Below are 13,711 nucleotides of genomic sequence, written 5' to 3' on the forward strand. Positions count from 1 at the left end.
CCTTGGACAAGGTTCTGGCAACCTGACTTTTGCCACATAACTCTCTGGCACACTTAAATCCTGACTTCAGTTTTAGCAACAGCCTTTCCTATGATGTCAGACAGGATTGTTTTTCTTCCCTCATGTTTTCTTTTCCTGCTGTGGTTTGGAAGACCCCCTCAATCGTCACTGTAACCACCATTTGTTCATCGAGCAGGAAAGGAAACTGTTTATTTCAGCTGCTTTCTGGACCCAGGCATCTGCCGGCATATTCTATCCCCCTATCTCGGCAATGCCCAATTTGTCAGCTCACTGATAAAGCACAAATGTTTCTCACTTGCCAGTTTTGATGTCAACAGCTGTGTTTCATCTGCAGCCAGAACCCCCTGTAGGGTTAAACAGAGCTTCACAGACAAAGGCACAAATGGAAAAATCTACTTTGGGAGAGATCCCAAAATCTCATCACCAGTGAATATTCAATATCTGAAGAAGGGGCACTTTCAGCGATTGCAAGAATATATTTGCAGGCGGCGGGGGGGAGGGATTGGGCACAGAAGGTATATCTTCAATATGAAACTAAAAAGAACTTGAGAGGATTGTTTCAATAGACACGGAGCCCACATGAAACGCACCACTGAGAGCGAGTGCATCGGCTCCACAGACTTCACATATTTCAAAGGCTGTCAGTTGATAGATGCACTGCAGAAAGTCATTACAGCTCTTAAAAGAAAAGATGAACAACAGACGAGTCTTCACAATAGAGAGGAGGCTGGAGGGAAAATCCTCATCAAAACAACACTCTTAAAATATGAGCTGCCATCCGGAGTCGTCGAGATTAACGCAGCCTCCCCCTTTGTGAATGATCAGCTTTGATTACAAATTCAAATACTCTGTAGCTGGGGCCATCTTCCAAAACTGTGGCTGATTAGAGACACAATTGCGCTCTGTCATTCTTAGTTTTTCATTGTCTTCAGGGGCAGATCTAAAGGCGTGTTCACTTAGACTTCGATTAATTGGATTCAACTATGATTTAATTAGAAACATACAATCTTTGCATATTCTACTAAACATGAGACATCTCTAATTGAGATCATGTGTTCCACGTATAATGTGAGTTTCAGATGAGGATGATGGATACTACGTGGAACGTGTTGCTATTTATAACCCTGGTATAATTACATGCCAGGTTCTTCCTTTAGCTGTGATGTACATTTTTAGCAGAGACATAATTCATTCTGTCATCGTGAGCATTTATTATTGTCACGCCTGGGCTCGAGTCAAACAGCATGGGAAAATGATCTTTCTCTGTAGATATCAGAGACAGAGGGGAGATAGAAGGTGGGGAGAGGGGCCTGTTTTTCTACCTGCTTAATCATGACGCTATTTTCCTCGCATCATTAGCCAATCAATCTCGGTTTACTGTGCGCAAGTCAGCGGCTGAAACTCATTCACAGCCACAGGATTGCATCTAGCTGCCTCTTCGCCTCCACAACAAAGACAGCACTGAAAGCCGAAATGGCACCATCGCAGGGAAGAGTCTAACGACTGCCTGCATTGTTGGAATTCCCGCTTAACTTCCTGAGTCTGTCCACACTGGCCGACCGCCAGCACACACTTTTCTCTCATATTTTCCTTTCCTTCCTTTTATCAAGATCATATGTGGACAAATTTTGTTTTGTTGTGACAGTATGAATCTTTCCAAGCTCGCCCACATGTGAAAATATGATTATGTTCTATGTTACATCATATATTCATGTGTTTCAATGGTATTTTATAACTGATGTTGTTTGGAATTCAGCTTAAATATGAGCACGGCAGAAATCAGTTTGGTCTCTGTTTAAACCCACACACCATTTGCATCATTTTAAGCTAGTTAGACCAATTTATTGCTGATTGCACAAAAATAATCAATCAACATGTCTCATACTTTTGCACGTACGTCATCAACAACATTGAGCGCCATGCCGGGATGTCAGGTGTTCTCTGTTTCTGTGTGGTCAGATTTCCTCCCTGTAACGTGCGGCCACGGGTGCGAAAGACTTATTCACACTTGTCCCGCGTCCAAGTGAACCCCTGTAATGAAACTGGCAGTACCACAGCATTGCAGGGGCTTAGCTCAGTCAACCATCTGTTTGGTTGCATGGATTCATGCGGAGTAAACTAGAGTGGACCTTGTATGGACATGATCCAGCATGACTGTCATGACATCAATGTTCACCATGAAACGAACAACCCCCTTCCATTCCCGTATCTTTCTAATGGAAAAAGCATGTGAGGAGAGTATGATTCACTGCCTTTCATGTCTAATCCAGGTTTCGGTACTCTCAATAATTAGATACAGAGACCTGATACAGCATAGTATATTATACATTTGTGTCAACATTCACACACGGATCAAATTTTGGCAGTATAGTGAGGCTTTTCAGAAATATTAAAACCTACTCAGCCTTGATATTTGCCCTCTGATCTTGTGCCACGACTTCTACAGTCGGCACCAGCAGTGATTACATTTATGCCTTTTACAGATGAAATCGGGTTATGGTGTTTAGGACTTTCCTCAGCATATGGGGCTGAGATGTGCGATAAGGCTTGGCAGGTGAGAAGGAAGCAGCGATGAAAGAGCAGAAGGGAATCCAACTGGTATTCGACTAGCGTGGATGTGGAGGTAAGATGATAGCTTGTTGACCCTTTTTCAAGCAGAACGAAGCAAGCCTGTTGGACACCACATCTGACAGAATAAATTGACATTTGATCGTGCGATCAAATTTCGCACGATCAAATTTCAATTTCAATTTTGGAATTACTTATGTGTCCTACAGCAAGGACACATAAGGAATTCCTTTCTCTTCCTTCAAGGACAAAGGCGGGTTTGGCTGTAGTTTTCTCGCTAAGTGGTTGAGCCATGAGCCCAGAGGTGAATAGCTCTTGTCAGCCAACTCAAATACAGCTCGGCTAGAAGTGCTGAGCTGGTTGGACTTGCAATGCTGCGTCTAATGTTAAAAGCTCAGCCAGGGCTGAGTCCGCCACCACTTCAGAGCACATCTCCATCTATCCAGCCTTTTTGTCTGTGGCACGCTAGCAGGAATTAGGCTCACAGGCTGCTTACCGCCTCACTTCCACATAAACCATGGTGTTGACAAGGAATAGTTCCTGGGAAGATGTGTGGGAGGGAGAATACTGGGATTTCCAGCGGGAAGAAAAGGGAGGAAAGAACTGGGGTGTATATGGGTTGCCATAGCACTTTATAAGGGAGGAAGAAGAATAATAGCGGTATTTTCAGTGGGAGGACTGAAAGGGGAGGGGTTCAAAAGAGTGCAGAACCCCCATAAATAAAACTAATGAAATGGCAGTCGAGTCTGGATAAAGGTGGAATGGCTGGTTGGGTCTTACCCACTGTCTGATTTATCCTCAGTGTCCCTGTGAGCACAGCGGGGAGATCCATTACCTCACCTCATCAATAACATCCCATGGACAGGGGAAAAGGCCTACCTTCCACAGTGACACCGCCCCAGGGACCGGCTCAGAGGGCTCACTCAGTGGGGGAGGGCAGGCCGGCGTAATGTAGTCACACATATAGAGAGCAAAAAAGTCTCTGCTGGGGGATGGGTTACTTTAGGGGGAGCTGTGCAGGGGGTAGCTCAATGTACACAACCGAACACACTCAGCACATAGCAGCAGCTAACGCTCTCATGCATCTCGCAGGCAGTGGAAACTGATCTATTTGCCATTTTCCACATGGACACGTCTTCTTTGTACTCATTCCGTGGGTGGATGGGGAAAAGATAAGCTCACAGCTATCATCTAAGAGAACGTAAACACACAGGGTTGTAAATGATTGATAAGCTTCCCCTAATTCATACGCAATGTTGTAGATAAACTAGAACAGTCCAGGTGTATGCATGCCTGTGATAATGATGTACTATAAACAGAGCAGTCATTATAAATGATCCCGGAGGGCAAACGGAAAATATGACAGTTCAGGAAATAGTCCTTTACTGTAACAGAGAGGAGTGGAATTAAAAGGAGGCGTGTGACAAAGATAATAAGGCCTTGGAAGTATTCCACACAAGAAATGAGGTGAAATGTCAACGGAGCTCATAGTCTACAGGGAGTTGATAAGAGAGCAGAGATAAGAATAGAGTGCAGTGGCAGATAGGGTGACTGGAGTAATCTCCGTCACACTCCCTCTCTCGCTCTGTGTGTGTGTGTTTGAGATCGATCTTTCATGTGCTTTTTGCACTGAGATCACAAGGTAGTGGCAGTGTGTGAGTGTGTGTGTGTGTGTGTGTGTGTGTGTGTGTGTGTGTGTGTGTGTGTGTGTGTGTGTGTGTGTGTGTGTGTGTTAGGGCTGAGTTAGACACCCTGAGGTAAGGGCTTTTCAGCAGCCTGGCTGAAGGAGGAAGCTGGAACATGCCAAAGAAAGACACACTGTAGGGTAAAGTCCTTATCAATTGCTCCCCATCTGAGTCTCAACTTTCCCTCAACTGCTCCGGTGTCAGCTGGGCAAATGCTCTAATTGAGTCAAGAACCTAGATTTGCCCTTAGCGTGATCCTGAAATGACAGGAAATACAGTTATTCCAACTTCATAAAAATGAAATTGAATAACGCTCTCTCCTCCAAACTGAGACTTTTCACTGCACTTCATCATAGATGTGGAGAAACGACAAAGTGACCGTTAATGGGGGCATTCACAGTTTGATTCCTTAGTAAGTATAAATGCCATGGCTGTTAGCGGATTGACAACGTGATTACATCTTAACTCTCACTGTCAAAAAAGCAGTAAGAGTCTCCAGGCGTGTAGGTGAAGCTCTCCTGTGAATTACAGCAGCACCAGACTCAGAAGCTGACAATGGAAGCTATTTTTAAGATCTTCCACTGCTGCTCATAGTTTCACTCCCACAAGTATAATTCTGGCCATGGAAAACACAAGGGACCGGAAAGCAGGATACAATACATAAACCTCTATTGGCTCAGGTAACTCTCAAATGTTACTGGGCTGTCCGTATTATATAACATTCAAGATTTTCCAGATTGTTCTAAAACAGTTATTGTTAAATACTCATTAGTGTTAGAGTTGATTAAACCAAATCTTATCAGAGAAGCAGAGGTAACAGACATAACACTGTGGGTTTTGGATGCTTGTGACCAGAAACCCTGATATGAGAGTGGTGAGAATCTACAGACATGCTAGAAGCTCTGCAGGCTGGGCTGTAAGTGCTAAAATCAGCAAACTAACATGTTCCCGACATAGACTTTCTATAAAGAGGAAAACAAATCTTCACTTCCTCCCACTATCCAGAAATGAGGCCAAAACGTCCTGGATACGAACGCTGCCACCTTGCACATTTGGAGCCGGAATCTGCACAGTAGCAATCAGGGGGTGGAGCACATTAGCTTACGACAAATCACGAGTCAGTCTCAGCTGTCAATCATGACATTTCACCCTTTGATTTATAGAATCAAATCACTAATTAAACCAAACTTACCAGAAAAAGACTTGAACATACAGCAGTGTAATAACAAATTAATAATGACTTGACTTTTGAGTTTGGTCCACGTTCCATCAACTAACATGGAGGATGAGGAATGTGTGATCTATACAGCAGCCAGCCACCAGATGGGGATCAAGATGCTTTGGCTTCACTTTTTGGGAGCAGTCATGTCGTCAAACTTTATTTAAGTCTATGGTTCACAACAGTACTAAAATGCCTATATTTAGCAGGCAACACAGATTTCGCCAATGCAAGTAGGTAATTATTCATAAACAAATGGATTGGGCAAAGGAATTTTTTGCCCTGATCTGTCAGTTGGCTTCATCCACTGGGGCCAAGTATGTCTGTACAAAAAGGGGGAAACTATCCAGTAGCTGTGGAAATATTTCATTCTGAGCTAAATGGTTTGGGTGACCATGACCAATAGTCCTGCCACTATAGCATGGCTCAGACATTAACAGCCTCTTCAATGATATAATACATGCATATATCATATTTTACATACTTCCTGACACATGAAACAGGAATGAGAGACTGTATATTATGACAGGATGGTGCCCTCTTTAACCGAATAGATTACTCACATCACTCTATATGCAAATTATCTCACTATCGCTTTCAAAATACATCAAAACAAACACAATGGCTGACGTACACTATTTGTCCTTGAGGAAAAGGCAGATATCCTATTCAGCAGCTTCTGTCTGACTCTGCTGACACCAAGGTCAAAATGTACACAGCCCTGCTCGCGGAGGAGGGAAAATAGTCCATCAAACGAGCAGCCAACCAAGCGCCTGCTTCCTGGAAAGCGTTGATGCAGGAATACAGGGTCCTCTGAGAATAGAGCCTGCCCTGTAAGCATCTACAATGCTTCCCTGAGCATTCACGCTGTGTGTTCCTTTTTCCACCGGACCCGGCCTTGTGCTCTCCAGCACCAGCCCAGAGGCAACAACACTCGAGTTGTACTTTGAGAAATGTGGCGTTTGTCATGCTCTTATGAATGCTCCCAAATAGCTTATAATAGATGATATAATTCACTACATGTGCGGCAGGTTTATATGAAGCTCACCACCACAGCTGTCAGAAAAACCTAATTTTGACAGTGTGTAAATTCCTGTAAAACCGTGTTCTCCCGTATGACGTCAGACGCTGCAGTCCATTGTGGCTGACTACGAGAGAAAAATTAAATAAAGCCAGTGGAAAGAGTGGTCATAGGGAGAGAGTAACAGGAGAGGAATTCAGCCTCCGACTGCCAGAGCTAGTGATTCACATCCAATCTAAGAGATCCTTGTCAGATGTGGGAGAGTGGGAGGTGTGTGTGGGCTGCAGGAATATGATATAGAAGTGTCGACCCAGCCTGCGAGCGATTTCTCTTGAACACCAAGAAAATTAATCCATCCACCTCAGATTGTCCTCGGGGCTTTTCACAGAGGATGTAACCGGGTTGTATGGGGTCATTGTGTGTTTATGTCCATGAGAGACAGAGAGGAGACTCTGAAAGTGGCAGAATAACAGAACTTAAAAGCCTGCGAACTGCTCACTTGAATTATTTCGTTTGTAACAACTCTATAACAGGGATATCCTTTGCATCGGCTACTGTGCCAATGTGTAACGTGACAGCAGTGCAGCCTCGGGGCAGCTTTGCAATAGTAACCTTTGATTTTACAAGTGCCAAATCTGTATGATCTCTTCTTTATCATTAAATTACTTAAAACGTGACGTTCTTTTTTCACATTCCTCTCTCCCTCGTCCATTCAAGGTCTCCGTCTGCTCGGAAGAATCGTCTTCGTTTGGATCCTGCTAGTAGTGATTGGTGCTCAGCCAGGTGGCAATAATGTCCCCATTCTACTGTGTTTCCTTCCAGGGATCAGGGGTGCTGGGTGATTAACACACAGGATGTGACCTTTAATCCACTCCCAGCTCCTCGCAGCATTAGCCTCCCCCAGTCAGCATTCAGCTCTGATAATGGCATGTTAATTAATGATGCAGAGGTGGCGTCAGCCAGCACTGGACGCTCTAAGAGCTGGTTAACACCTCACACATGTTCTCAAGCGTCCAAATCATCCCTTGAATACCAAATAGAGACAAGCGCACCATGTGACTGGAGATTTCAGGACTCATTTCACCTATTACTTCAGATGCAGTTGACGGGAACATGAATATGTATTTAAATTATTAAATGATCCATTATTAAATCAGAGGATACTTCCCACATTTTTTGCGAGTGAGTTCCATCAGCTGTAAAAAAAATATTTTTTTGTGTCAGTGAAGAACAGTTAGATTTATACAGTGTGTTGTCTTAAACATACCAGAAGAGCCAGGGATGCATGTTTTAGCAGGCAAAATGTCAACCCGTCTCCTCGTATCCCTCTGATGAAGTCGCTCACTCAAACGCATCCAAACACACACACGTGATCCCCCCGAAGAATTCCCAGAGTCCCTGCTGATACATATTTCATCAAATATTTCTCTTGTTCACTATTCCCTGTTGAAGCTAGAAGAAGAGACAACTGAGGTCTGGGCTAAGCCAGAGTTTGGTGTTCATGAGTCAGGGTGATGTGAAAGTGAGGCTGAACCTCCCATTCAGTGTCTTTATTATGATGATTGTTTATCAGCAATATTGTACATAAAATAGATATTATCTCACATAAACTATAGATAATATTTCCATAGTCAGTTTAACCTTTCAAACCATGTTGCACTGAGCCATGTTTTGTTTCAAGATGTTGAATAATGTGATAATGATTCATTATTTTGTTATTAAAACACACTTTTACAAATGCTTTCAACACTCTCAGTCCCGACTCATGCTAACAGCTCTGTGATGCTGTACTCCGAGCTAAATGCTAACATCAGTGTGCTCACATGCAAACAATGACAATGTCCACATGTTAATATTTAGCAGGAATAATCTTTACTACATAGACTGTGTGGAAAGATGGAAGACATTAAAACTCACAAACAGTGAAGGCAAATCCCCTTGCCTAATGGCTAGCAGCAGTATAGATAAATAAACATAAACCCTGCCTCCTCTATGTAAGTGGATGGGACATGGACGAAACTGAAAAATCTTACATGTGAAATGTTTTTTTTCAAAGACGTATTCTGTCACTGTGGTAGTTCTTATCAAACGGATGTTTGTCCGAAAATGGGGTGAAACTTCTGGAGTCACAGCTGATTCTGAACTGACTCATGGTTGGTCGAACGCGTGTATCGATGTGACTTCGATACCTTAGCTCCAAATTACGTCAAAATGCAACATGGCGGGACCCGTATCTAGGATACTTAGACTATATTTTTATACAATGGGAGAAAGTGGAGTTGCATCATTCATCTTCATATACAGTCTGTGTTTGACTAACTATCTTTGCTTGATGTGATAGCATGCTAACATTATGTGAATGACTTGCAAAACATAGATGCGCTATATAAAATAAATTTTATTCAGAATATAAACCTTGCGAATGTGAAAGTCGTGTCAGGACGAGCTTGACCACTGCAGCAAAGAGAATATGAAAGTATGGTTTCCCCTCCCTCCATCAGAGCCTCACTTCATGTTCCCCACACTGGCTCCATGGCTCCCTCTGGTATTTCCACTCAGTGCTTTTGGAGGAGCTGGTGTTCTGGCTGGTGGCTCGTTTGGCCAGGGCCTGCCTCCATTACTTCCTGCTCTCCTCTGAGCCCAGGCCTGGTCCCCAGCTGGTGTCTGGCTCTGTGGCTGAGCCTGGGCCTCGACAAGCTTTGGAGCAGAGAAAGCCTGAGGGAGGCGGCCTGGACACACAGCAGGTACATGTTAACTATTACATTAAACGTTTCTGTGGAAATGTGCAGCTATCAAAGGTTTCTGGGGGAAAGCTGTTGTGGAAATCAATAACCCCAAAGAGATTTTAATAAGTCTAGTAACAGTGGGTCTTTGATATTGGACAGGAGTAAATAAGTGGTTTCTCCTTTCTAATTGTTGATCATTGATTTGTGCACTGAAAAAAAAAAAACGCGAATAATTCAACAGACGGAAAACCTTCCTACCTTCCTCCCACTATCCAGAAATGATCCAACTCTACAAATATCCTGGATACAAACGTTGCCATCTTGTGCCAGGACATTAGAGTCTGAACAGTAGTGTTTGTTGTGTGGAGCCACAGTAACAAGATCAATGCGCTCGTCCAATCACGAGTCAATCTGAGTAACATTTGACAACTTGTTTATTGCATCAAATAATGAATTGAAACGTTACATTACATTTCATTTAGCTGACTCTTTTATCCAAAGCGACTTATGTCAAGCGTGTTCTTTTATCCTAATATATGAGAAGAGTCTGGTCTAATTAAAGTGTTTATTAAGAAACAATGAAAAGTTGAACAAACATAGCTATGGACAATTATCACAGCCTAGGCTAAATCAGTTAGCACTAGGAAGTTAACAAAATGCCCCAGACAGAAGGGGTTTCATATAATTATAACAGTAGATTTAATGTGATTGGTTATAAAATATTGGAGGGGTGTCACCGCAAATCACTTTGGATCTCCCTTATTGGTCCAGCCGCAGTCTCACACCTCTTGTCACCGAATCCAGGAAGTGACATAGAAGCAGCTCTCCGTCATGCTCCTACACTACGCCGGTTGCTAGACAACTCTCCCTACCCTGATAGTTCGATGTTGTGTTCCATAACCTATCCTCGTTGTGATGACATTTCTAATTTGTAGATTAAACATTAGGAAGGAAAAGGTTATTATTAAATAATTTGTACAAAGCATAATATCTAGCTAAAACTACTTTTATCTTCATTGTTAAGAATTCAGTCAAAAATTTGAAATCCTAACACTTACAATAAATAAACTTACTGAAATGAACACCCTGAACCTAAGTGTGATGAGGACTACCTAAATGTCACCAAAGCACCGGGAACAAATCCCACCGACTTGGTTGTAACGACCTGCGAACTCCACACAGAGAAGCTCCAGTGATAATGAAGATATAAATAAGACTCTAAGAGCATACTTTACTGAATGAGAGCACACGGATAAATCACCCGTCCCCCTGTCTTTCTTCGTCTTCCTCCTCCTTTCCGTCTTCACCCGTCTCCCCCGCCTCCCCCGCCTCTTCCGTCTTTCCTCTGAGCCCCCCCCCTCTAACATTTAAGGCGAGAGAAGAGGCCCCCCTCGCCCAGATACTGGACCCCATCACCTCACGACATAGCAGCATACTCCTACGTGTGCATGTGTGTGTGTGTGTGTGTGCATGTGTGTAAGTGATTTATGTGTCTTGTCCAGACTCAGTGGGAGCTGGGAGTTCAGACCCCCCCCACCACCACCACCTCCTCCCCACCACCACCCTCCCCCATTCGCCCAACAAAGCTCTCTAAAAAAATGTGCGTAAGAGGTTTTTTAGGGGGGATGTCCCCCTGAGAGGCAAATAGAATTAAGGAGCCAAGTCAAGGCACTGGAAGTATGCTTATAGCTCCTCAGCTGACGGCAAGGAAACACACACCCAAGTCTTCGAGTGTTCCCCTCAAACACAGACCTTTTCCTTTTCTCCTGCCTGCAGTCTGTCTTCTTGACTCCACACTGGTGTACGAACCCAAAGATTTGGATTTGGCTCATCCTTTTACCCCGTATCATTTGCAATAACCTGCTCGGTGTCATGGCTCTAAACTCCCGTGTTGACACAAGCAATGAATAAAGCAAACACACACACACATACACACACACACACACACACACACACACACCTATACTCGCACGCATGCACACACACACCATCAGTACTTCCAGCATTAATCTCACACATTTATTCTGGTCAGTCTACTTGCAGGCAGGAATCCACCAGGACATCTCATGTTGCATATCAACACTTCCATTTGTGCAGCGGGAGGCTTAAGTAGGTTAGAGGCTGGCATGCACACTCCACTCCCGTCTCCGAGCCCTCCGGGCAGTAAACGATTCTGTTAGAGAGGCTGCTGCTCGTTATCGACGTGCTCGCAGGCTGGAAGTTGTGGGCAAGGCGGCAGCTCCTGCACATTGCAACGCTGCCTCTGCCTCTGCCTCACAACAGCCATGGGTGATCGAGTGCATTATGGATCGGCTATAATACCATGCACGGCAAAAAACACACACATACACACACATTCAAACCCCCAAAAGGGATCTCTGCAGTTAAGTGAATGGGTATTGATTCCAATGTAGCACATCGAAAAAGGAGAAATTACACGAGCATGAGTTCAAATGCAATTTAAAAAAAAAAGAATCAGGCTGGAAAGACTCAAGGACCGACTGACGTTACCATCCCCAGAGCCCCGGTGCTGTTGTGGCTGAAAGAGAGAACATTGCTTGGTCCTAATCCGCTGCAGCTAAAGCCACACCACACCACACCTCGCCTGGAGCCTTCGAACTGAGCGGACATGTCTTTCAGGTGGTTGGAAGCAGGGATGTTATTAGAGAGCTCGTCTGCATGTCTGAATCCTCAGGCCGTCCAGGGGGCTGAGGGGTGGGCTGGTTGGAGGCAGTTAGACCAGAACTACAACACGCAGTTTCATATCCCTGGTTCCTCTGCATGGCTCAGACTCAACGTTTGTATTTCACTGTGTATTGGGAGGATGTTTATTGGGGAGAGTTGGACTGTATAACTGAGGCAGCTCACACACACACAGCGACATTTACAGAGAGGGCTGCACAATAGGTTGGGGTGGTTTATGGAGCAGCTAACTTGTATGATCCATGTGTTGTAACTGATACGTCTGACTGGAACCCCCTCAGGCATACATGTGACAGTGAATTCCATTATCTCCCACCAACCAACCTCCTCATCTAGCACACATGTTTCCTATCATGGTCTGCACATTCCAGGCGTTGTCCAGCATTCCACAAAAAAAAGATCTATCATGTACCAAATACGTCCAAATAAAACAAAGATAAACCACGCTGAGAAAACCAAGTTGGATTTCAATGTTTGTGTGCAGAATATAATATGATAAAGGTAACGGCACTGAGTGCACAAAACTGTGCTGGACAACTCCAGTGGAAGAGAATTCAAACCGTGTGCACAGCGTCACACTGGAATTGCGAAAGTCCCTTGAAAAGCTGAACAGCTCAGATATGTCTCAGTGTTTCCAAACAAAATCCTCACAGTACAAAACCTGAGAATTTGACTGTAAGATGTAAATGTTTTTGTTCAACTGAATACATATTTAAGTTCCAGTGTGTAGGAATCAGGGGAAATATAATTGTAATAATCGGTGATAATCATAATGTGCTAATCAGTGTATAATCGCTTGAAAATTAGAGCTCTAAGGGAGGGGTATTCAACCAATTGCATTCTGCAACCTCACCACTAGATGTCACTAAACCCTACACTCTGGTCTTTTCAAAAAAAGCACTTTGGACTAATTCGAAATAACTGTAATTGTGTTTTATCATGAAATCCTTAACAAACACTCATGGTCCTGAGAGGATGAACCTTCCCAACTTTGGTGACTCACTGACTAGCTTAACATACAATGGATCGATTATTCCATAAACATATAAACATGTTCCTAATTCCCAGAGGATATATCTTAATGATTTTGGTCATCCTCAGACATTTTCTCTAATATTTTATATATTTATTTATAATATATCTAAAATGGTAAACACAATCAACATAATGCAGGATCACAACATTGGCACTGTCTTTGTGAGCCTGTTAGCATGTTAGCATGTTAGCATGTTGAAGTTAGGATGTAGCTCAAGCAACCAATACAGCCACGAACTGAAGGCGTTAATATTAATAATAAGCTAACGTTAGCATTTACCTGCTGGGAAAACATGTCTGCTGAGATTATTATCATCGTCTCTAAGATACCTCTGAACAAATAGAAACATGAATTGTTGTTGCTTTTCTTCACAATTATTACAAAGACGAATTCTCTACAGCTTACAGCTATTGCCGTACCTGTTATTACAAGCCAGAAGTGGTGCAGTTGGTTTCATTTGAGTTGTGTGTTAGTTGTTCCTAGAATTTAAAATAGACTTGTAATGATTATATAAAGCTTCATGAATCATTAGTGTTGAGCTCCTTTAACTACGATTTTTGTCTTCGACATAACTCAGAAATGTTTTTACACGTATTTTTTGTAATACATTTTCATAATTTACTTCTTCTGCTTATTTCAGTTACACTAAAACTGGGGACGTTGGGTTCACAGTTGATGCCTTAAACACCCGTAATCCCAGTTTTTGGCCACGATGTCTGATAGCACTGTTAC

This window comes from Limanda limanda, chromosome 5 (genome assembly GCF_963576545.1).
Source record: "Limanda limanda chromosome 5, fLimLim1.1, whole genome shotgun sequence".
Classification (NCBI taxonomy): Eukaryota; Metazoa; Chordata; class Actinopteri; order Pleuronectiformes; family Pleuronectidae; genus Limanda; species Limanda limanda.